General features: G+C 44.9%; 1 pseudogene; it reads right to left on the reverse strand.

Moving 5' to 3' along the window:
• LOC137364941 (uncharacterized) overlaps positions 1 to 18,890 on the reverse strand; it is a 39,213-nt pseudogene extending 20,323 nt beyond the window's left edge.
• Between the last annotated feature and the right edge of the window lie 7,695 nt (positions 18,891 to 26,585).

Genomic DNA, 26,585 nt, shown 5'->3' on the forward strand with positions numbered 1-26,585 from the left:
GCTGATGGGGAGGCTATGAGTTTCGAACTTCGCTTAGGTTCAAACGTCAACGAGGTTGTTAACTGTCTGGTTCATTCTCAGACACTGGCCAGGACGTGAGAGGGAGTGGGTGGATTGGGAACAGAATTTGTGATGGAAATCAATGACGATGGATTTAGTGTTCCCAAAATGTAAGGGCCAAGAAAAGCAATACAGTGAAAACAAATATAAAGATCTAATAGCTGGATACAGGGAATTACCAGGAACAATTATAGCAACAAGCAGGACAGAGCAAATGACAAGAACAGTACTGCAGTTATGCTTAATTTATAGAATCAATAACTTGTGAGAGGCACTTACCAGGGACACCAACAATAGCAAGGATCGGATAATAAATCGTTTGCATTGTTAAAAGGGCGAAATAGATTCGACGATCCAATGATAACCAATCATAAAATGCAGAAAGAATGTCAAAGGCCGAGGAGAAACTCCTGACCATTGTTGTAACATTCCAATCCATTATTCTCAAATTCTGACCCATTGCGGTAACATTCCAATCTATTGTTTTCAAATTCTGACCCATTTTTCTAACACTCCAATCTATTACTCTCAGTTTCCGATGTATCCTTTACCTCTCTCCTGAGCCACTTATCCCTGTTAGTGCCAGGCGTGATGCCTCTGCTGACACGATGGTACAACACATTGTAAAGAGTCCCTTATTAATAGAAGAGGGAAACCCTCCAGTGGCAAAATTAGGGTCCATTGAGACTGATATTAATTACAAACTGAACAAGCAGGTTCAGTTAACCCCTTTCAATCCAACACTTTTTGTGCAACAATAAAGTAGACCATTTACTCAGTCTGGCCAGTTGTAAAAATTACAGTAGTGGACTGAACATGAAATGTGATGAGTGATAGGAAACAGAAAGCAGTGTTGACTGTTGTGAAGTATACAGTGGAGATCTCCAGCAGACAGTGGTAGCACGCCTTCTTTTCCAGATATATATTCATGATCTAGATTTGGGTGTCTCGGGAATTATTTCAAACTTGGAAAACTTGGTAGTATTGTGAACTGCGAGGAGAATATTTATAAAGGTTAAGAGGTCAGAGACAGCCTGGTGGAATGGGTGAACACTTGGTAGATGATGCTTAATGCAGAGAATTGTGAAGTGATTCATTTTGGTAGGAAGAACGAGAACAGGTAATATAAAATAACGGGTACAATTGTAATTGGCCTGCAGGAGAAGAGGGACCTGGGGGTATATGTGCACAAATCATTGAAGTTGAAAGGGCAAGTTAAGAAAACGTTGAATGAAGCATGCAGGATCCTTAGCTTTATAAGCTGGGTCATAAATTACAAAAGCAATGAAGTTAAGACAAATCTGCATGAGAAACTGGTTGCCTCTTAAGTAAAGTATTGTGTCCAGTTCTGGGCAACGCAACTTCGGAAGCAAATGAAGGCATTAGAGCGGGTGCAGAGAGGATTCAATAGAATAGGTCCAGGAAAGAGGGAATTCAGTTATGTGGATTGATTGGAGAAGTTAGGCGTGCTCTCCTTCGAGAAGGGAAAGCTGAGAGATGATTTTAAACAGGTGTTCAAAATCAAGAGTTGTCTGGGCAGTGCAGATAGTGAAAGACTGTTCCCTTTCGTGGAAGGATCGAGTAGGCGAGGGCACCGTTTTAAGGTGATTGACAAACGAAATAACAGCACCATAAGGGCAAACCTTTGCATCGCGAGTGGTTAGAATCTAGAATAAACTGTCTGAGATAGTCGTGGAGGCAGATTCAATCGTGGCTTTCAAAAGAGAATTGGACAATTATGCCGAAAAAGAATAGGGCTACAGAGAAAAGCCAGAGGATTGGGACTGGGTGAGTGGTCCTAGCAAAGAGCCAGCAAGTACAAGAGAGTCCAAATGACTGGCACAGGGATCGGTGCTGGGCCCTCTGTTGTTTGTCATATATATTAATGACTTGGATGAAAATGTAGGGGGCACGATCAGTAAGTTTGCAGATCACACCAAAATTGGTGGTATAGTGGACAGTTAAGGAGGTTACCACAGGATATAGATCAACTAGTAAAGTGGACATGGGATTGGCAAATGGAATTTAACGCAGTCAAGTGTGAAGTGATGCATTTTGGAAAGTGAAACCAGGGCAGGACATGTACAGTGAATGGCAGGGCCCTGGGAGCGTTGTTGAGCAGAGAGACCTTGGGGTGCAAGTACATAGTTCCTGAAAGTGGCAACACAGGTAGACAGAATGATGTAGATAGCGTATGTCATGCTTGCCTTCATCACCGAGGCATTGAGTACAAGGCTTGGGACGTCATTATACAGTTGTACATAACGTTGGTTAGGCCACACTTGGCGTACTGTGTGCAGTTCTGATCGCTGCACCAAAGGAAAGATATGCTTAAACTAGAGAGGATGCAAAAAAGATTCACAATGATGTTGCCTGGTTTGGTGGGCTTGAGTTAAAATGATAGATTGGATAGGCTGGGTCTCTTTTCCCTGTAGCGAAGGAGGCTGAGAGGGGACATGATAGAGGTATATAAAATTATGAGAGGCATAGATAGGGTGGATAGCCAGAGTCTGTTTTCCATGGTAGGGGTGACTAAAACTAGAGGTCACAGATTTAAGGTGAGAGGGAGGAGTTTAAAGGCTATCAAACGGTTACATTTTTCAAACAAAGAGTAGTGGGTATCTGGAATGAGCTGCCAGAGGAAGTGGCGGAGGGAGGAACAGTGGCAAAAGTTCAGAGGCATCTGGACAGGTACTTGAATGAACAAGGCATAGAGGGATATGGAATTAATGCAGGCAGGTGGGATTAGTTTTGATAGGCATTCTGGTCGGCATGGATGTGGTGGGCCGAATGGCCTGTTTCTGTGCTGCACGACTCCATGACTCATTTGGAGCTGTTCTATGATTCTGTGATTTTTTAGATTTGTTTTAGATTTTAGATTTAGATATGCAACACTGAAATAGGCCCTTCGGCCCACCAAATCTGTGCCGACCATTAACCACCCATTTATTAGAATTAGAATTAGAACATTACAGCGCAGTACAGGCCCTTCGGCCCTCGATGTTGCGCCGACCTGTCCTACACTATTCCATTTTCATCCATATGTCTATCCAATGACCACTTAAATGCCCTTAAAGTTGGCGAGTCTACTACTGTTGCAGGCAGGGCGTACCACGCCCCTACTACTCTCTGAGTAAAGAAACTACCTCTCACATCTGTCCTATAACTATCACCCCTCAACTTAAAGCTATGTCCCCTCGTGTTTGCCATCACCATCCGAGGAAAAAGACTCTCACTATCCACCCTACCTAACCCTCTGATTATATTATATGTCTCTATTAAGTCACCTCTCCTCCTCCTTCTCTCCAATGAAAGCAACCTCAAGTCCCTCAGCTTTTCCTCGTAAGACCTTCCCTCCATACCAGGCAACATCCTAGTAAACCTCCTCTGCACCCTTTCCATAGCTTCCACATCCTTCCTAAAATGTGGTGACCAGAACTGCACGCAATACTCCAGGTGCGGTCTCACCAGAGTTTGTACAGCTGCAGCATGAACTCGTGGCTCCGAAACTCGATCCCCCTGCTAATAAAAGCTAACACACCATATGCCTTCTTAACAGCCCTATTAACGTGGGTAGCAACCTTCAGGGATTTATGCACCTGGACACCAAGATCTCTCTGTTCATCTCCACTACCAAGAATCTTCCCATTAGCCCAGTACTCTACATTCCTGTTACTCCTTCCAAAGTGAATCACCTCGCACTTTTCCGCATTAAACTCCATTTGCCATCTCTCAGCCCAGCTCTGCAGCCTATCTATGTCCCTCTGTACCCTACAGCATCCTTCGGCACTATCAACAACTCCACCGACCTTTGTGTCATCCGCAAATTTACTAACCCACCCTTCTACACCCTCTTCCAGGTCATTTATAAAAATGACAAACAGCAGTGGTCCCAAAACAGATCCTTGCGGTACACCACTATTAACTAAACTCCAGGATGAACATTTGCCATCAACCACCACCCTCTTCTTTCAGCTAGCCAATTTCTGATCCAAAGCTCTAAATCACCTTCAACCCCATACTTCCGTATTTTCTGCAATAGCCTACCACGGGGAATCTTATCAAACGCCTTACTGAAATCCATGTACACCACATCCACCTGTTTGGTCACCTTCTCGAAATATTCAATAAGGTTTGTGAGGCACTCCCTACCCGTCAAAAAATTTATAATAATCCTGCACTAATCCCATATTCCTACCACATCCTCACCTGTCCCTATATTCCCCTGCCACCTACCTGCACTAGGGGCAATTTATCACGGCCAATTAACCTGCCAGACTGCAAGCCTTTTGGCTTGTGGGAGGAAACCGGAGCACCCGGAAGAGCGGTGCATGTAGTGTATATAAATTTTAGCAAGGCGTTTGATAAGGTTCCCCATGGTAGGCTCATTCAGAAAGTAAGGAGGCATGGGATTCAGGGAAAGTTGGATGTCTGGATAAAAAAATGGCTGACCCATAGAAGTCAGAGGGTGCTAGTAGATGGAAAGTATTCAGCACGGAGCTCGGTGACCGGTGGTGTTCCACAAGGATCTGTGCTGGGACCTCTGCTCTTTGTGATTTTTATAAATGACTTGGATGAGGAAGTGGAAGGCTGGGTTAGCAAGTTTGCCGATGACACGAAGGTTGCTGGAGTTGTGGATAGTGTGGAAGGCTGTTGTAGGTTGCAACGGGACATTGACAGGATGCGGAGCTTGGCTGAGAAGTGGCAGATGGAGTTCAACCTGAAAAGTGTGAAGTGATTCATTTTGGAAGGTCGAATTTAAATGCGGAATACAGATTCTTGGTGGTGTGGAGGAACAGAGGGATTTTGGGGTCCATGTCCATAGATCGCTCAAAGTTGCCACCCAAGTTGATAGGGTTGTTAAGAAGGCGTATGGTGTGTTGGCTTTCATTAACAGGGGGATTGAGTTTAAGAGCCGCGAGGTTATGCTGCAGCTCTATAAGGCCCTGTTTCGACCACACTTGGAATATTGTGTTCAGTTCTGGTCGCCTCATTATAGGAAGGATGTCGAAGCTTTAGAGAGGGTACAGAGGAGATTTACCAGGATGCTGCCTGGACTGGAGGGCATGTCCGACGAAGAAAGATTGAGGGAGCTAGGGCTTTTCTCATTCTCGGGAAGAAGGATGAGAGGTAACATGAGAGAAGGGTACAAGATGTTGAGAGGCACAGATAGAGTGGATAGACAGAGACTTTTTCCGAGGGTGGAAAGGGCTACCATCAGGGGGCATAATTTTAAGGTGATTGGAGGAAGGTTTCGGGGAGATGTCAGAGGGAGGTTCTTTACACAGAGAGTGGTGGGTGCGTGGATTGCGCTGCCAGCGGTGGTAGTCGAAGCAGATACATTAGGGGCATTTAAGCGACTCTTGGATAGGTACATGGATGATAGTAGAATGAAGGGTAGGTAGTTAGTTTGATCTTAGAGCAGGTTAATGGTTCGGTTCAACATCGTGGGCCGAAGGGCCTGTACTGTGCTGTACTGTTCGATGTTCTATGTTCTCCCGGAGGAACCCCACGCAGACAAAGGGAGAACTTGCAAACTTCACGCAGACAGTACCCAGAACTGAACCCGGGTCACTGGAGCTGTGAGGCTGCGGTGCTAACCACATGTTGAAAAGATTCTTTTAGTTATTTTTTGATGAACTAACAGGCAGGGTTGTGGATGGACGTGTCGTTGATGTCATGCAAATAGACTTTCTATCGGAGTTTGATCAAGTGACATTTACTAAACGTGTCTGGAAAACTGAAACCCATGGATTGAATGGTCAGTGACAGTTTGAATATCATGTTTGCTAAGGAAGAGAGTGCAAAGAGAAGTGGCAAGCAGTTGTTCTTCAAATTGGAAGTATAAAGTCCTGTTCCCCAGGCTTCAGTAGTGGGACCACTGCTCTTTTTTAAGTACAGTTTTCTGTTATTAGTTCATAGGATGCAGGCAGCAGTGGCTTAACAGCATTTGTTGCCCATCCCTAATTGTTGTCGAGAAGGTGGTGAGCTGCCTTCTTGAACTGCTGCAGTCCATGTGAAGTAGACACAGCCACAGTGCTGTAAGGGAAGGAGTTCCAGGATTTTGACTCTGCAACAGCGAAGGAATGGTGATGTATATAGTTCCAAGTCAGGACGCTGTGTAACTTGAAGGGAAATTTGCAGGTGGTGGTGGTCCCATGCATCTTCTGCCCTTGTCCTTCTAGGTGGCGGGGTTCGCCCGTTTGAAGGGTACTATCGAATGAGCTTTGGTGAGTTGCTGCAATGTGTCCTGCAGATGGCAAACACTTCTGCCACTGTGCGTCGGTGGTTGAGGGAGTGAACGTTTGTCGATGGGGTGCCAATCAAATGGGCTGCTTTGTCCTGGACGGTGTCGAGCTTCTTGAGTGTTTTTGGAGCTACACCCATTCAGGCAAGCGTAGAGTATTCCCTCATACTCCTGAAATGTGCCTTTTGATAGTGGACAGGTTTTGGGGAGTCAGGAGGTGAATTACTCGCCTCTGACCTGCGCTTGGAGCAACAGTATTTAGATGCCTGTTCCAGTTCAGTTTCTGGTCAATGGTAACCCCCAGGATGTTAATAGTGGGGGATTCATCAATCGTTATGCACTGACTGTCAAACTATAAAGGGCTTAATTTCAACATCTGCAGATGACACAGAACTCGAAATGTAACAGTGGAAGAATAGCAGGAATCTTCAGGGGGACATAAAGAGATAATGTCATGAGCAGGTACGTTGCAGATGAAATTTTAATTGGTGAAGTGTGAGGGATATATTTGGCAGGAAGAATGAGGATAGGAAATAGAAACTAAAAGGTACCATTTTAAAGAAGGTATCGGGACAGAGCAGCTGTTTGATCACAGACCTTTGACGGTCGCAGGACAAGTTGATAAGCCAGTTCAAAAGGCAGATTGGATAATTGCCTTTATCAATAGAGGGACAGTGTACGGAAGCAAGGATTTTATGTGCAAACTTCACTGGTTTGGCCTCAGGTGGATTATTTTAATCAATAATGGGCACCACACTTCAGGAACCACATCAAATGATTGAAGCAAGTGCAGAAGATTTTTACAAGAATGTTACATTTATGTGAATGACATGGTTAAAGGGACCAAACGTTGATAAATTTGCTGATGACACAAAGATAGCTCGGAAAGTAAGCTGTGAAGAGGGCATAAGGTGGCTACAGTGGGATATAGACAGGTTATTGAATGGGCAAATATCTGGCAAATGGAATATAATGGGGCAAATCTGAAATTGTACATTTCAGCAGAAAGAATAAAAAGGAAGCATATGATCTAAATGGTGATAGAATGCAGAGCTCTGGATTTCAGAGGGAACTAGTTCATGAATAACAAAAGGTAATTATGCAGGTATGGCAAGCAATTATGAAAGCTAATAGAATATTACTGTTTATTGCAAGGGGAATTGAATACAAAAGTAGGAAGTTAATGCTTCAGTTGTACAGGATATTGGGCAGACAACAACTGGGGTACTGTGTACAGTGTCCGTCTACTTATTTAAGGAAGGATGTAAATGCTTTGGAGGCAGTTCAAAGAAAGTTTACTGGACTAATACCTGGAATGGGCGGGTTCTCCTTTGAGGAACGGCTGGGAGGCGAGGCGTGCAACGACTGGAGTTTACAAGAGTAAGAGGCGACTGAGTGAAACATATAAGATCCTGAGGGGTCTTGACAGGATGGATGTGGAAAGGACGTTGCCTCTTGTGGGAAAAGTTCGAACAAGGGGTCACTGTTCAAAACAGTGGACCACCCATTTAAGACAGAGATTAGAAGATTTTTTCTCAAAGACTCGTTAGTTTTTGGTACTCTTCGTCAAAAGGCAGAGTCCTTGAATATTTTTACAGCAGTGGTAGATAGATTTTTGATATGAAATGGGGTGGAAGGTTATTGGAAGTAGGCGAGAATGTCGAATCCAGGTTGCAGTCAAATCAGCTATGATCTTACTGAATGGCGGTGCAAGTGTGAGGGTCTGAATAGCCTCCTCCTGCTCCTAATACGTATGTTTATATGTTTGCATGTCAATATGAGGAACTTGAGTTATATGGAGTAACTGGAGAATCTGTGAGTGTTCCCCTTAGAAAAGAAATGGTAATTAGGAGGATTAAACATTTTGTCTGATTTTGACAGATTCTGGGTGCTGCCTGTGCGGAGTTTGCAAGTTCTTCCTGTGTCTGCGTGGGTTTTCGCCGGGTGCTCCGGTTTCCTCCCACATACAAAGACTTGCAGGTGATAGGTAAATTGGCTGTTGTAAATTGTCCCTAGTGTAGGGAGGGAATATGGGATTACTGCAGGGTTGTTGGTCGGCACAGACTCGGTGGGCCGAAGGGCCTGTTTCAGTGCTGTATCTCTAAATAAATAAGGAGAATCCAGTTCCACTGGAACAAGGGTCAATAATCAAAGGAGGTATTTTATGGTGAATAGCAAGAGGACCGAGGGCGAAAGGAAGCCAGCTGCAAGAATCTGGAATTCATGGCCTGAAGAGCTGCTGGAAGCAGACTTAATAATAACATTTAAAATGGAGTTGGATAAATGCAGGTGGACACAAAGGTGAGTGGGGGGGGGGGGTGGTGTGGGGGGGGGGGGGGCTGGGGGGGTAATGGTTGAGTGAGGTTTGCAGGACGATGGAGAAAGAGTCGGAGATAGGGTCTAATTGGATAGCACTTTCAAAGAGCTACTACAGACATGAGGGGCCGAATGACTTCACGGTGGGCTGTGTAATTTTCTGATACTGTGATAACAAAGGTCCGATTCCCATCTGCACAATTGACATTCAGTAGTTTTTGACCCAGAGATTAATCATTATTGTATTTTTCTTTGATAAAGGTAACAGCAGAACAGCAAACACTATGGACTGGTGAATCAAACTGTGAGGAAAGTATCTTAGCAGATTATGTGATCCCACGTTGATCACAGGCCTCGTCTGGTTTCAACACGTCAACTATAAACTCATTGATTTGATTCCTATTTTATTTCCTGCCTATTTCTTCTCAGGAAATGGGTGACACTGGCAAGGCCGCTATTACTTCATTTCCCTGGTTACCATGAGAAAGTAATGGGCTTTAATCTTGAACCACTGCAGTCGGTATGGTGAAGGTGCTCCCACAACACTGTTAGTGGAAGAATTTCGGTCTTTCAACCCAGTGACGGTGAAGGAACAGTGATATACGTCCCAGTTGGTGCATGTGGCTATGGATTGCTTCATTATCTGAGGCAAATACTGCGGATGCTGGAAATCTGGAAACCATCGAGCGTGCAACAATTGAATTTGGAAAACATCGAACTGAATCACTAACTCTGTTTCTCTCTCTGCAGATGCTGCCTGACCTGCTCAGTATTCCAGCAATTTCTGCTGGGATTTCATTATCTGAGGAGGTGCGAATGGAACTGAGCACTGTGCAATCATCAGTGAACATCCCCATTTCTGACTTTACGATGGAGGGCAAGTCATTGAGGAAGCAGCTGAAGATGGTTGGGCCTCGGACACTACCCCGAGGAACTCCTGCAGTGATCTCCTGAGACTGAGATGATTGACCTCCAACAGCCACAACCATCTTCCTTTGTGCTCGCTATGAGTCCAAACAGCAGATTCCCACTGACTTCAATTTTATTTGGGCTCCTCGAAGCCACACTCGGTCAAACGCTGCCTTGATGTTAAGGTCAGTCTCTCTTCCCAGTAGCAGACAGAAGTGACCCGTTGTGTACTGAACATGCTCTGCTTCTTCACAGCCTGATACAGGACTGTACACGGCCGATTAATGTAGCCCATCAAACACTCTGAGAGCAGGTGCAGCACAGCTTGGAAACAGAGTACAGTTCCTAAAACATTCTCTCTCTGTCTTCCTCTCTCTGTCTCTCCCTTCTGCTATCTCTGACACGAGGAGAGAGACAGAGGGAGAGAGGGTTAGATATGCAGAAAGAGAGAATGCTGTCGAGAAGGGCAAGGTTGGAGAGAGAGAGATTGTTCGGGTGGATTGAAATGAAGGATGTAAGATATATGAATTTGATGTAATCCTTCACTGCTGTGAGAACAAACGTATAGGTATGGAGAGATAAATATCGCGAGAGATCCAGAGGGAACATCCTCCATTTTAAACATCCCTAAAGCTCTACTACTGTGGGGGCCATCACGCCCTCATGATATTAGTTGTGGACATTTTGAAATCTATGTCCCTGCTTATCAACCTCTGTGTGAAGGGAAATAGGTCCTTCCTATCCACTCTATCGAGTCCCCTCAATTTTATACACCTCAACTCAATTTCCCATCAGCCTCCTTTGTTTCAAAGAAAACAACTCCAGCCTGTCCAATCATTCCTTTTGATTTCTTTGCAATTTTGGAACTCTCTTCTGCAAACAGGAATTCATGCTGGCTTAAGTGTTAATTTTTAAATCTGGGATTGATAAATTTTTGTTAACACAAGGTATTAAGAGATAAGGGGAAAAGTCAGGCCACATGGTGCCAGTTAGAATTAGAATTAGAACATTACAGCGCAGTACAGGCCCTTCGGCCCTCGATGTTGCGCCGACTTGTGAAACCATCTGACCTACAGTGTTCCATTTTCATCCAATTTGTCTATCCAATGACCATTTAAATGCCCTTAAAGTTGGCGAGTCTACTACTGTTGCAGGCAGGGCGTTCCACGCCCCTACTACTCTCTGAGTCAAGAAACGGCCTCTAAAATCTGTCCTATATCGATCACCCCTCAACTTAAAGCTATGTCCCCTCGTGTTTGCCATCACCATCCGAGGAAAAAGACTCTCACTATCCACCCTATCTAACCCTCTGATTATCTTATATGTCTCTATTAAGTCACCTCTCCTCCTCCTTCTCTCCAACGAAAACAACCTCAAGTCCCTCAGCCTTTCCTCGTAAGACCTTCCCTCCATACCAGGCAACATCCTAGTAAATATCCTCTGCACCCTTTCCAAAGCTTCCACATCCTTCCTATTAAGCGGTGACCAGAACTGCGCGCAATACTCCAGGTGCGGTCTCACCAGAGTTTTGTACAGCTGCAGCATGACCTCGGGGCTCCGAAACTCGATCCCCCGACTAATAAAAGCTAACACACCATATGCCTCCTTAACAGCCCTATTAACCTGGGTAGCAACTTTCAGCGATTTATGTACCTGGACACCAAGATCTCTCTGTTCATCTACACTACCAAGAATCTTCCCATTCGCCCAGTACTCTGCATTCCTGTTACTCCTTCCAAAGTGAATCACCTCACACTTTTCAGCATTAAACTCCATTTGCCATCTCTCAGCCCAGCTCTGCAGCCTATCTATGTCCCTCTGTACCCGACAACATCCTTCGGCACTATCCACAACTCCACCGACCTTCGTGTCATCCGGAAATTTACTAACCCACCCTTCTACACCCTCTTCCAGGTCATTTATAAAAACGACAAACAGCAGTGGCCCCAAAACAGATCCTTGCGGTACACCACTAGTACCTAAACTCCAGGATGAACATCTGCCATCAACCACCACCCTCTGTCTTCTTTCAGCTAGCCAATTTCTGATCCAAAGCTCTAAATCACCTTCAACCCCATACTTCCATATTTTCTGCAATAGCCTACCGTGGGGAACCTTATCAAACGCCTTACTGAAATCCATATACACGACATCCACTGCTTTACCCTCATCCACCTGTTTGGTCACCTTCTCGAAAAACTCAATAAGGTTTGTGAGGCACGACCTAGCCGTCACAAAACCGTGCTGACTATCGCTAATGAACTTATTCTTTTCATGATCACTATAAATCCTGCCTCTTATAACCTTTTCCAACATTTTACCCACAACCGAAGTAAGGCTCACAGGTCTCTAATTACCAGGGCTGTCTCTGCTCCCCTTCTTGAACAAGGGGACAACATTTGCTGTCCTATCCTCCAGTCTTCTGGCACTATTTCTGTCGACAATGACGACATAAAGATCAAGGACAAAGGCTCTGCAATCTCCTCCCTGGCTTCCCAGAGAATCCTAGGATAAATCCCATCTGGCCCAGGGGACTTATCTATTTTCACAGTTTCCAAAATTGCTCACACCTCCTCCTTGTGAATCTCAATCCCATCTAGCCTAGTAGTCTGAATCTCAGTATTCTCCTCGACAACATTTTCGTTCTCTACTGTAAATAGTGACGAAAAATATTCATTTAACGCTTCCCCTATCTCCTCTGATTCCACACACAACTTCCCACTACTATCCTTGATTGGCCCTAATCTAACTCTTGTCATTCTTTTATTCCTGATATACGTATAGAAAGCCTTAGGGTTTTCCTTGATCCTATCCGCCAATGACTTCTCGTGTCCTCTCCTCGCTCTTCGAAGCTCTCCCTTTAGATCCTTCCTGGCTAGCTTGTAACTCTCAAGCGCCCTAACTGAGCCTTCACGTCTCATCCTAACATAAGCCTTCTTCTTCCTTTTGACAAGCACTTCAACTTCTTTAGTAAACCAAAGCTCCCTCGCTCGACAACCTCCTCCCTGCCTGACAGGTACGTACTTATCAAGAACACGCAGTCGCTGCTCCTTGAATAAGCTCCACATTTCGATTCTGCCCATCCCCTGCAGTTTCCTTCCCCATCCTACGCATCATAAATCTTGCCTAATCGCATCATAATTTCCTTTCCCCCAGCTATAATTCTTGCCCTGCGGTATATACCTGTCCCTGCCCATCGCTAAGGTAAAGCTAACCGAATTGTGATCACTATCACCAAAGTGCTCACCTACATCTAAATCTAACACCTGGCCGGGTTCATTACCCAGTACCAAATCCAATGTGGCATCGCCCCTGGTTGGCCTGTCTACATACTGTGTCAGAAAACCCTCCTGCACACACTGGACAAAAACTGACCCATCTAAAGTACTCGAACTATAGTATTTCCAGTCAATATTTAGAAAGTTAAAGTCCCCCATAACAACTACCCTGTTACTCTCGCCCCTGTCGAGAATCATCTTCGCTATCCTTTCCTCTACATCTCTGGAACTATTCGGAGGTCTATGGAAGACTCCCAGCAGGGTGACCTCTCCTCTCCTGATTCTAACCTCGGCCCATACTACCTCAGTAGACAATCCTCAAACGCCCTTTCTGCTGCTGTAAAACTCTCCTTGATTAACAATGCCACACCCCCTCCTCTTTTACCATCTTCTCTGTTCTTACTGAAACATCTAAATCCCGGAGCTGCAACATCCATTCCTGCCCCTGCTCTACCCATGTCTCCGAAATGGCCACTACATCGAGATCCCAGGTACCAACCCATGCTGCAAGCTCACCCACCTTATTCCAGATGCTCCTGGCGTTGAAGTAGATCATGGATCATCCCTGACCTTATTGAATGCTGGAACAGGGTTGAGGGGTTAAATTACCTCCTCCTCTTCCTATGTCCGATGTTAAATATCCTTCTTTCGCTCTCAGTCACTCTGTCTGATCTCACTGTTTCTCTCTTTCTGTCTCTATCTCTGTCTGTTTCTGACAGCGTCGAGTGAGATTCACTCTGTATCCACTCCATGATGTTCCTGCCATGCGAGTGGTCTCTGCTTCTGCTGCGTTTCACCCGGTCTCAGTTTGTACTGCACAAGACCATTTATCTGTTTATAACACAATGGGCCCTGTCCTAACTCTGCATCTAACCCGATGCTGCCCCTGCCCTGGGAGTATGTGATGGGACAGTGCAGAGGGAAATTTACTCTGTGTCTAACCACACATTGTGCTTGGCTTGGGAGCGTTTAATTGGACAGTGTAGATGGAGCTTTACTCTGTATCACTGGAATTTAGAAGGTTAAGGCTTGATTTGAAAAAAATGTTTGCAGAATATGAAGGGAAACTGATTAGGTAGACAGAGAGAAGCTATTCCCACTGGCTGCAGAGTCTAGAACTTGTGGACATAGTCTAAAAATCTAAACATAGTCTAATAACCATTCAGTAGTGAAATGAAGAAACATTTTAACACACCATGTGTGGTATCAGTTTGGAACTCTCTTCCACAATCAGGAATTGATGCTGAAACACTTGTTAATTTTTAAATCTGAAAGTGATAGATTTCTACTAACAAAGGTTATTAAGTGATAGGGGGCAAAGACGGGGATATGGAGTTAGATCACCGAAATGTGAAGTGATTAATTTTGGTAGGAAGAACATGGAGAGACAATATAAAATAGAGGTTTCAATTCTAAAGGGGGTGCAGGAGCAGAGAGACCAGGGTGTATATGTGCATAAGCCGATGAAAACAGCATTACAAGTTGAGATAGTGGTTCATAATGTATACAGTATCCTGGACTTTATTAATAAGGCCATAGATTACAAGAGCAAGGAAGTTCTGTTTAACTTGTATAAGACACTAGTTTGGATTGTAACCAGAGAGGATTGGAAAATGATGATCAGAGCCCCTGCTATTTCCTTCCTTACACCTCTTAACAGCCTGGTAACCTATCAGCTTTCAAGGATGTTAAACCCGTTAATATTTCTTCTCAATATGTTTATCCCATCCAATATTTCAAACTCCTCCTCCTTGACTACAATGTCTGTGTCGTCCCCTCTTTTGTGAAGAGAGATGCAATATCTTCATTCTGAACCATGTTCACATTTTCCACCTCCACAGGCAGGAAGAAGGAGGAGAGGCAATCTAAAGTAAAGAATACAATTCTAACAGGGGGTGCAGAAACAGACAGATCTGAGGGGTATTTGTTCACCAATTACTGAAGGTGGCAGGGCAGGTTGAGAAAGTGGTTAAAAGGCATAACGGGTCAGTCCTGAGATTTCTAAATAGAGACGTAGAATACAAAAGCAAGGAAGATATGATGGACCTTTGTAAAACACTGGCTTCGCCTCTACTGGAGTATTGTCCAATTCTGGACACCACACTTTAGGAAGGATGTGGGGGCATTAGAGAGGATGCAGAAACGATTCACGAGCAAGGTTCCAGGGATGAGAGACCTAAGTTACGTGGATAGATTGGAGAAGCTGGGGTTGTTCTCTGTGTCTCTCTCTGCCCTCCCTCTCTCTATCTCTCCCTCATGCTATCTCTGACACTAGGAGAGAGACAGAGGGAGAGAGGGTTAGATATGCAGGCAGAGAAAGAGGGCTGTAGAGAGAGACAAGGTTGGAGAGAGAGATATTGTTGTGGTGGATTGAAAGGGTGAATGTAAGGTCTATTAATTTGATATAATCCTTCACTGCTGTGTGCACAAGCATATAAGAGATAGATATGGAATGAGAAACATCGGGAGAGATCCAGAGGGAATATCCTCCATTTTAAACATCCAGCAAGCTATTCCACTGTGGCAGCCATCTCACCCTCATGATATTGGTTATGGACATTTTGAAATCGAAATCCCCGCTTGTGGACCTCTGTGTGAAGGGAAATAGGTCCTTCCTATCCACTCTATGTAGGCCCCTCATAATTTTATACACCTGAACTCAATCTCCCCTCAGCCTACTCTGTTTCAAAGAAAACATCCCCAGCCTGTCCAAATCTTTGGATTTGTTTGAAATTTTGAAACTCTCTTCTGCAAAGAGGAATTCACGCTGGCTTATTTTAAATTTTTTTAAATCTGAGATTGATAGAATTTTGTTAATCAAAGTTATTAAGAGATAAGGGGCAAAGGCGGTATATCCGGTGTTAGTTAGATCACAGGTCAGCCCTGATCTCATTAAATGCTGGAACAAGCTTGAGGGGTTAAATTGCCTTCTCCTCTTCCTATTTCCGATGTTAAATATCCTTCTTTCTCTCTCAGTATCCCTGTCTGTCTTTGCCTCTCAGTTTCTCTCTTTCTGTCTCTCTCTGTGTCAGTTTCGGACAGTGGCGAGCGAGATTCACTCTGTATCCACCCCACGATGTTCCTGCCCTGGGCGTGTTGGATGGGATAGTGTAGAAGGAGCATAACTCTGTATCCAATCGATGCTGTTCCTGTCTGGGGAATTTTAATGGGAGAGTGCAAACACATAGGTCTCGGAACAGTGTCCTCATGGGGAGGACTTAATGGTGCCTCCGAATTGACTAGTTAGCAATACTGGTGCTCCATGGATGAAAAGGGCAGTGATTGAGTGGATACGACATTGGCTGAGACAGTGGACAATGGTTGCTTCAGACTGGAGGGAGCTTAATAGTGGAGGATAATATTAGGACCACTGATCTTTTTGAAATATTCGAATGAATTTGACTTGGGTTTACAGTGCAGAACTTCAATGTTTGCCAATGTTTGTGTCATCTGTCATGTAATAAACAGGGAAGGGACTAGTAACAGACTTAAGGAGGATAGCGGTAGTCTGGTGAAATGAAACATTACAAGAACAAATGGATTAGGAGCAGGATTCGGCCATTCGGTCCCTCGAGTCTGCTCTGCCATTCAATGGCTGATCTGATTGTGAACTCAACTGCTACTTTCCTGTCTGCACCCCATAGCCCAAGACTCCCTGGTTGAATAGAAACTATCTCACTCAGCCTTGCATACATTCAATTATCCAGCCTGCACTGCTCTTTGGGAAAGAGAATACCACAGACTAACAAGCCTCTGAGAGAAAAAACATTTCTCCTCATCTCAGTCTTAAATGGGAGAGCCTTCATTTTAAACTGTGTCCCCTCGTTCCAGACTCCTCAACAAGGGGAAACATCCTCTCAACATGCACCCTGTCCAGTCCTCCCAGGACCTGAGCTGCTTCTATATATGATCTCTCATTCTTCTAAACTGCCAGAGAATTTCCCGCAGTGTCTTCCCTGCTGACTCCGGCAATCTTCCCTTGAGGGCACCCAAAGGAATTACCTCCCTAAGCCTCTCCGCCTTGCTCCTCCCTCTCCCCATTCAGGAGCCCCTTGCAGTACAATGGATGAACTGTATCGATAAAGAACAAAGAACAAAGAAAATTACAGCACATGAACAGGCCCTTCGGCCCTCCAAGCCTACGCCGATCCAAATCCTCGATCTAAACCCGTCGCCTATTTTCGAAGGGTCTGTATCTCTTTACTTCCTGCCCATTCATGTATCTGTCTTGATACATCTTAAAAGACGCTATCGTGCCCGCGTCTACCACGTCCACTGGCAATGCGTTCCATGCACCAACCACCCTCTGTGCAAAGAACTTTCCACGCATATCCCCCCTAAACTTTTCCCCTTTCACTTTGAAGTCGTGTCCCCGAGTAATTGAATCCCACACTCTGGGAAAAAGCTTCTATCCACTCTGTCTATACCTCTCATGATTTTGTACACCTCAATCAGGTCCCCCCTCAACCTCCGTCTTTCTAATGAAAATAATCCTAATCTACTCAACCTCTCTTCATAGCTAGCGCCCTCCATACCAGGCAACATCCTGGTGAAACTCCTCTGCACCCTCTCCAAAGCATCCACATCCTTTTGGTAATGTGGCGACCAGAACTGCACGTAGTATTCCAAATGTGGCCAAACCAAAGTCCTATACAACTGTAACATGACCTGCCAACTCTTGTACTCAATACCCCGTCCGATGAAGGAAAGCATGCCGTATGCCTTCTTGACCACTCTATTGACCTGCGTTGCCACCTTCAGGGAACAATGGACCTGAACACCCAAATCTCTCTGTACATCAATTTTCCCCAGGACTTTTCAATTTACTGTATAGTTCACTCTTGAATTGGATCTTCCAAAATGCATCACCTCGCATTTGCCCTGATTGAACTCCATCTGCCATTTCTCTGCCCAACTCTCCAGTCTATCTATATTCTGCTGTATTCTCTGACAGTCCCCTTCACTATCTGCTACTCCACCAATCTTAGTGTCGTCTGCAAACTTGCACCTATACTTTCCTCCAAATCATTTATGTATATCACAAACAACAGTGGTCCCAGCACGGATCCCTGTGGAACACCACTGGTCACACGTCTCCATTTTGAGAAACTCCCTTCCACTGCTACCCTCTGTCTCCTGTTGCCCAGCCAGTTCTTTATCCATCTAGCTAGTACACCTTGGACCCCATGCGGCTTCACCTTCTCCATCAGCCTTCCATGGGGAACCTTATCAAACGCCTTACTGAAGTCCATGTATACGACATCTACAGCCCTTCCCTCATCAATCAACTTTGTGACTTCCTCAAAGAATTCTATTAAGTTGGTAAGATATGACCTTCCCTGCACAAAACCATGTTGCCTATCACTGATAAGCCCATTTTCTTCCAAATGGGAATAGATCCTATCCCTCAGTATCTTCTCCAGCAGCTTCCCTACCACTGACGTCAGGCTCACCGGTCTATAATTACCTGGATTATCCCTGCTACCCTTCTTAAACAAGGGGACAACATTAGCAATTCTCCAGTCCTCCTGGACCTCGCCCGTGTTTAAGGATGTTGCAAAGATATCTGTTAAGGCCCCAACTATTTCCTCTCTCGCTTCCCACAGTAACCTGGGATAGATCCCATCCGGACCTGGGGACTTGTCCACCTTAATGCCTTTTAGAATACCCAACACTTCCTCCCTCCTTATGCCGACTTGACCTAGAGTAATCAAACATCTGTCCCTAACCTTAACATCCGTCATGTCCCTCTCCTCGGTGAATACCGATGCAATGTACTCGTTTAGAATCTCACCCATTTTCTCTGACTCCACGCATAACCTTCTTCCTTTGTCCTTGAGTGGGCCAATCCTTTCTCTAGTTACCCTCTTGCTCCTTATATATGAATAAAAGGCTTTGGGATTTTCCTTAACCCTGTTTGCTAAAGATATTTCATGACCCCTTTTAGCCCTCTTAATTCCTCGTTTCAGATTGCGCCTACAATCCCGATATTCTTTCAAAGCTTCGTCTTTCTTCAGCCGCCTAGACCTTATGTATGCTTCCTTTTTCCTCGTGGCTAGTCTCAAAATTTCAACTGTCATCCATGGTTCCCTAATCTTGCCATTTCTACCCCTCATTTTCACAGGAGCATGTCTCTCCTGCACATTAATCAACCTCTCTTTAAAAGCCTCCCACATATCAAATGTGGATTTACCTTCAAACAGCTGCTCCAAATCTACATTTCCCAGCTCCTGCCGAATTTTGGTATAGTTGGCCTTCCCCCAATTTAGCCCTCTTCCTTTAGGACCACTCTCGTCTTTGTCCGTGAGTAGTCTAAAACTGACGGAATGGTGATCAATATTCCCAAAGTAGTCCCCTACTGAAACGTCAACAACCTGGCCAGGCTCATTCCCCAACACCAGGTCCATTATGGTATGAAAGATGATATCAGTACAACCTCTCAGATTCGATGGTGTTGGACAGGGTCTGTTTACCAATGGAGTTAGGGTACAGATGAGCCAGGGTTGAACTGAATGGTAGACCAGGTTTGAGGGTTTGAATTTCCTCCTCCTGTCCCTATGTTACTGAGAACTCTCTGCCTACTCGGTCTTGTTTTCATAACCTGCTCCAGTTTGCCCAGCTGGTTACCAAGCACTGTTTGCCCTGGCTGGAAAATCTAGAACACTGGCCGGGGGGAGGGATTCTCGGGATAATCCCCGATAATTTTAAGCTGAGATGAAGTGGAGTTTCTTCACTCAGAGAGCTGTGATTCTTTGGAATTTTTTATCCCAGAGGGCTCTGGATGCCCAATCTGTGGGTATACTCAAGGCTGAGACTGATAGAGATTTGGGGAATCCATAGTCTGGGAGATTGGAACTGAAGCCAATGATCACTCATGATCTTGTTGAATGGCGGAGCAGGCTGCAGCTCCCCTCTGGACTACTCCAGCTTGCATTTTGCTCTTGAATTTCCGATACTGCAGATAATACTGGGATACAAGGAAGTTCTTCCAACCCACTGTGCATCCATTGTCCATTATGAGGCTGGCTGACATGAGCGTGGCGCTGTGACCAACAGATTTGACTATTCAATGCTGCGTGTCAGAGGCGAGACGTTGAGAGCCTTTACAAAGTCTGAGGTTGTCGTGTTTGGCAGTGACTGAGGGCATTGCACTGCCCACGTCAGAGGTACAGATCTCCCAAGACGGCAGACTGAGCAAGTTATGAAAACAAGACCGAGTAGGCAGAGAGTTCTCAGTAACATGGGGACAGGAGGAGGAAATTCAAACCCTCAAACCTGGTCTACCATTCAGTTCAACCCTGGCTCATCTGTACCCTAACTCCATTGAGCTGCCTTTGTATTGCAACCCTTAATCTCATTCCTGATTAAGTGCCCATGAATCTCAGTGTAGACATGTTCAAATGACTCCCAGCCTCAATAGATTTCCGCTACCCTTTATGCAAAGAATTGCTTCCTGACATCACCTCTCAACGGTCCAGCTCTAACTTGAAGGCTATTGTCCCCTCAGTGATCTCAGTTCATTAGCAGCAGCCAACTGCGCTGTGGCGATATGTGTATCAAAAGGATCAGTTTAAAAACCCAACGCTAGAGAGGCATGGACAGATGCAGACGGACAGAGAGGAAGATAGAGAGGGAGAGGGAGAGACAGAGAAAGCAATAAAGGCGGAGATGAAGAAAAAAAATGAAGAGAGAACAGGTGAGAAACAGAGAACGAGAGAGAATTTTGGACAGATATAAAGATAGTGGCAGAGAGAGAGAGAACAGAAAGAGAGGGATCACGAGAAAGGGAAAACGAGATAGGGACAGGGGGAGCGTGAGTAGGACAGTGAGAGAGGCAAAACAAAGAGAATTCTGGACAGAGAGTCAGAGAGAAAGACAGAGAGAGAGACTAAGAAAGAGACAGAGAGAGACAGAGAAAGACGGAGAAAGACTAACAAAAAGAGAGACAGGGAGAGAGAGACAGAGACAGAGAGAGAGAAAGACACAGAGACGGAGTGAGAGAGACAAACAGAGACGGAGTGATGGAGTGAGAGGGGAAGTGAGAATGAGTGAGAAGAGACAGATGATGTCCCAGAAATACAGAGTGAAAGACAGAGAGAGATGCAGAGATTGAGGGATAGAGAAATAACAGTGTGAGGCAGCCATAGAGAGAATGAAACGGCAAGGCATCGCGAGAGCCACATAGAGATAAAGCGAGAGAGGGATGGAAATAGGGAGAGAGAGAAAGAGAGACAGAGAGCGTAGGACAGAGAAAGATAGTGAGACAGAGATACACAGGGACATCGGGTCATAGAGACAGAGAGAGGGGGATTGAGAGAGAAAGATGGAATGAGAAATATAGAGAAGCAGAGAAAGGGAGACAGAGGGAGACAGACACTCAGGGAGAGAGAGAAGGATAGAACGGGAAGAAAGAAGGAGGGAACAGAAAGAAGGACAGGGAAAGCTAAAGAGATAGAGTGTCAGACAGGGAAAGAGATAGCGAGAGAGAGGCACAGAAAAAGGGAACAAGAGGTAGATGGACAGACAGAGCAGAATGTAAGGGGAATGATTCACTCCCATCTGGTAATGAACAGGCCGCGTGGGTCCCAGTTCAGGTCCTGTACATGTGCAGTACACTGAACAAAAGGGAATGTTTCACACCCCTCAGGTCCTGTGCAGACCGTGTCTGTCTCAATGTCGGCTCCTGTACAAGTACAGTGCAAAGCAGGTAAAAGGGAATGCAAGATTGCAAAGGTTACCCTTTCAAAAAAGGCGAGAGGGTTAATTCCGGCAACCACAGTCCAGTCAGTGTAAAGTCAGTTTTGGGTCCACAGGTAGAAAGACCTGCGTGCAATGCTCATTCCCCGCCACCAGGTGTAAGCAGTAGATGCCGCAACAACAGCAAATCCACAAATTCAACAATGACTTCAGGGGAAAGACACCAAGAAATTCAACAGCAACTTTCGGGAAAGACACCAACACATTCAACAACAACTTCGGGGGAAAGACACCAACAAATTCAACAACAAATTGAGCAGAACAAAAACACCAACAACAACCTCAGCAAGAGCACAGCCTAACAAATAAAACAACAACTTCAGCAGGAGAAAGACACGAACAAATTCAACAACAACTTCAGGAGAAAGACACCAACAAATTCAACAACAACTTGAGGGGAAAAACACCAACAAATGCAACAACATCCTCAGCAGGAGAAAAACAACAGCAACTTTAATAACAGCCTCAGCAGATGAAAAAAAATCAGCAAATGCAACAAAAACGTCCCCAGGAAAAGAATACCAACAATTGCAACAACAACCTGAAAAGGAGGGAAACACAAAGAAATTCAACAAAAACCTCAGCAGGAGGAAAAAATAACACCAACAATTGCAACAACAACAGTAAAAAAATCTTCAGCAGGAGAAATACACCAATAAATTAAACATCAACCTCAACAGGAGAAAAACACCAACAAATTCAACAGCAACCTCAACAGGAGAAAAAACACCAACAATTTCAACAATAATTTCAACAGAAGAAAACGAGCAAAAAATTCTAGAACAACTTCAGCAGGAGGAAAATACCAACAAATTCAACAACAACCGCATCAGGATAAAAACAACAACAAATTCAACAACAACGTCAACAGGAGAAAATACACCAAAAAGTCAACAACCTCAGCAGGAGAAAAACACCAACCAATTCAACAAGAACTTCGTCAGGAGAAAAAACACCAAACGTTCAACGACCTCAGCAGGAGAAAAAAACACCAACACATTCAACAACAGCCTTGCCAGAGTTCTTGTATCTCCTATAGCTCTGCCCATTGATATGGGGACCCCGCAGAGTCACCTACACCATCAGGAATCCTGCTGTCCTGACACGGGAACTCTCATCCTGATTCTCCCTGCTGATGAACAAAATGATGATATAGATAATCACCCTCACTTCCCAGATTTATCAATGGGCAACACACAAACCTCGTAACTACTGGTCAGTTATTTTAATATCAGTGGAGAGTCAGGGAAGGCAGTAGATGCTGCGTATATAGTTTTTAGGAAAGCGTTGGAGAAGGCACCACATAAAAGACTGGTTAAAAAGTTGAGCCTCATGGAATAGGAGGGTTAGTGCACAATTGCATCAAAAAGTGGCTTAAGGACGGAAATGTGAGAAATGGTTGTTTATCAGACTGGAGAATGGTCAGCCATGGTGTCTTCCAACGGTCAGTGCTAGGAGCTCCACCTTTTTTTTGCCTTTATCTTGGATCTTGGAATTCAGAATAGAATCTATGAATCTTCTGACGATACCAATCTTGGAGGAGTGGCAGACCAGTGAGGATGATAGAAACCGCCTGCAACGGGACATAAATGTGAGGCAATCCATTTTTACAGAAGGGACAGTGTGAGGCTATGCAGACTTAATGGCACAGTTCTAGAGAGGATACAGGGAGAGAGGGAGCTGTGGGTGCATGTACATAGACAGTTGAAGGTGGCAGGACACATTGATAGAGTGATTGCAAAACATCTGTCATCTTGGGCTTCTTAAATAAAGGCATTTAGTACATAAGTATGGAAATTGTGCTGGGTAGTCCCCAAGTGGAGTGTTACGTCCAGTTTTGGTCATCGCACTTTAGAAAGGTTTAATCCAAATGGGACATGTTATCAGGTGAACAGTATAAGCCAGGTGAGTGTGTTCCCCTGATGGTTTAATACACACGGGACATATTACCAGGTGAACAGTGTAAATGAGGTGAGTGTGTTCCTGGAACCGATCCCTGTGGTACCCCAATAGTCACTGTCCGCCATTTGGAAAAAGACCCACTTATCCCTACTCTTTGTTTCCTCTCCGCCAACCAATTTTCTATCCATCGCAATACACTGCTCCCAAACCTATGCACTTTACTTTTACACGCTAATCTCTTATGTGGGACTTTGTCAAAAGCCTTCTGAAAGTTCAAATAAACCACATCTATTGGCTCCCCCTCATCATCTCTACTAATTGCATCCTCGAAGAATTCCAGTAGATTTGTCAAGCATGATTTCCCTTTCGTAAATCCATGCTGACTCTGCCTGATTCTGAAACTGTTCTTCAAATGCTCTGCTAGAAAATCTTCGATAATGGACTGCAGAAATGTAACCACTACCGACGTCAGGCAGACTGGTCTGTAATTCACTGATTTCTCTCAACCCCATTTTTAAATAGTGGGGTTACATTAGCTACCCTCCAATCTGTAGGAACTGTCCACTTCGACAGGTTATATCTATTCTGAGCCTGTCTCCACACGGTTCCCATTGGAGCCGCTGTGTTGGTGGAAATATCCAGCTGTCTACCGGTTCCCTGCTCGTTTGCACCGTTTATTAGTATTTCCCTCTCTTGTTTCATATTTACTTCGGATTTTATCAGGGTTTGAGGCACAGACTGATGGGCCTATCATCTCATCCCTGGTGAATGGGGAGGGTCCTGAGCTGGGAACCTGTGGGTTTAACGCACTATAAGCGCTTGATGATATATCTGATATTTTACAGAGATGGTGAAGCTGAAACTGGTGAATGAGGGCAGCTGGTTCGCTGGGAGAGTGCAGATTCATTACGGGGGACAGTGGGGCAATGTGGCTGCCCTTCTCTGGGACCTGCCACACGCCTCTGTGGTGTGTCAGGAGCTGGGCTGCGGGAACGCGGTTTCTGCACCGAGTGTAGCTCACTTTGGGGAAGGGTCTGGACCCAGTGTGACGTTGCTTGTACAGTGCAGCGGGACGGAGGCAGTTCTGCGGGACTGTAAGTCAGTTACATGGAGTGACGATACCATGCCAAACTCTAGGGATGCCGGCGTCACCTGCTCAGGTAAAAGTCGTTCTCAGTCTCTCATCTCCTGCCATGTCTGATAGAACCTGGGAAGACGTGTACGTAAAACAATCCAGGACGGTCAGTACCCGGAAAGTCAGACGATAATAATTCCAGTAATCTCCGGTTTGAATTAATGTTAATATTAGGATCACTGTCTGAAAGTATATCATTAGTACTATATTTAATAAACATTCTATACCGGGAGCAGCAAATACCTGATACTCAGCACATTTACAATTCAGACAGAGCAGTTTCCATTGAGATTTCCCCTAAAGTCGCAGTGAATCATCTGAACTGCTGGGAATGTCACAATCTCAATCAAGCTCTCCATTCATCAACCCAACAGCCGCTACGGGGCATGCACTGTCAGCCCGGCTGTCCACCTGCAATGATCGCTTGGCCTCAGATCGGATATATCACACAGATTGCGAAGCTGAGACTGGGGAGCAGGGGGAGGGAGAGAGGAAGGTTTCCCAGCCTCGGGGAGCCGAAGTAATTGGTCCACAGTTATTGTGGGTATCACAAGCAGAAACTGTGTTGTAAGATCTCACCACTGCCTGCGCATTGCCATTTAAATGTTGGGAAATATTGAGAAAGTAAAATGCACAGAATATTACACTGAAGAGCGAAGATAGTTCGGGAAGCAGTTGCAACGATTAAACTCAACACCCTTAAACTATTCGAAGAAAAGCGGCGTGTTTTCCTGAAATCCTGGATATTTATTGTAAGGAGAATAGTGATGGGCTTCAAGAGGGTAAGGAGAGGCTGGTGAAATGGGCGGACTGGTGGCAGATGATATTTATTGCAGAGAAGTGTGAACTGATACATACTGGTTGGAACAAGGGGGAGAGGCAATATCACAGAATCACTGAACTGTGAAAGTGCAGAAGGGGGCTATGCGGCCCATCATGTCTGCATGGGCTCTCTGAAAGAGAAATTCACTCAGGTACATTCCCCTGCCTTCCCTACATAACTCTGCATATGCTTCCTTTTCATATGGTGAGACCGCACCTGGAGTATTGCGTGCAGTTCTGGTCACCGCATTATAGGAAACGATGTGGAAGCTTTGGAAAGGGTGCAGAGGAGATTTACTAGGATGTTGCCTGGTATGGAGGGAAGGTCTTACGAGGAAAGGCTGAGGGACTTGGGGTTGTTTTCGTTAGAGAGAAGGAGGAGGAGAGGTGACTTAATAGAGACATACAAGATAATCAGAGGGTTAGATAGGGTGGATAGTGAGAGTCTTTTTCCTCGGATGATGACGGCAAACACGAGGGGACATAGCTTTAAGTTGAGGGGTGAAAGATATAGGACAGATGTCAGAGGTAGTTTCTTTACTCAGAGAGTAGTAGGGGCGTGGAACGCCCTGCCTGCAACAGTAGTAGACTCGCCAACTTTAAGGGAATTTAAGTGGTCATTGGATAGACATGTGGATGAAAATGGAATATTGTAGCTCAGATGGTCGGCGCAACATCGAGGGCCGAAGGGCCTGTACTGCGCTGTAATGTTCTAATGTTTTAAAAAAATATATATAACTGTCTATTTCCCTTTTGAATGCTTCAATTGAACCAGCCTCCACCACGTTCTCAGATAAACATTCCAGATCTGAAATACTCGTTGCATGAAAAATATTTTCCTCCTGTCACTTTAGCTTTTTTTTTTACCAAATGCTTTAAATCTCTGCCCTCTCCTTCTCGATCCTTTCACCAGTGGAAACAGTTTTTCTCTATCTACTCTGTCCAGAACCCTCGTTATTTTGAATACCTCTATCAAATCACCTCTTCGCCTTCTCCTCTCCAAGGAAAACAATCGTGACTTCTCCAATCTATCTTCATAAGTGAAATTCCTCATCCCTGTATCATTCCCATGAAAAGTATCGGTACTCTCAGCAATGCCCTCATGTCTTTCCTCAAGTACGGCGTCCAGAACTGGACACAATACTGCAGCTGAAGCCGA

This window comes from Heterodontus francisci, unplaced genomic scaffold (genome assembly GCF_036365525.1).
Source record: "Heterodontus francisci isolate sHetFra1 unplaced genomic scaffold, sHetFra1.hap1 HAP1_SCAFFOLD_53, whole genome shotgun sequence".
In the NCBI taxonomy this organism is placed as follows: domain Eukaryota; kingdom Metazoa; phylum Chordata; class Chondrichthyes; order Heterodontiformes; family Heterodontidae; genus Heterodontus; species Heterodontus francisci.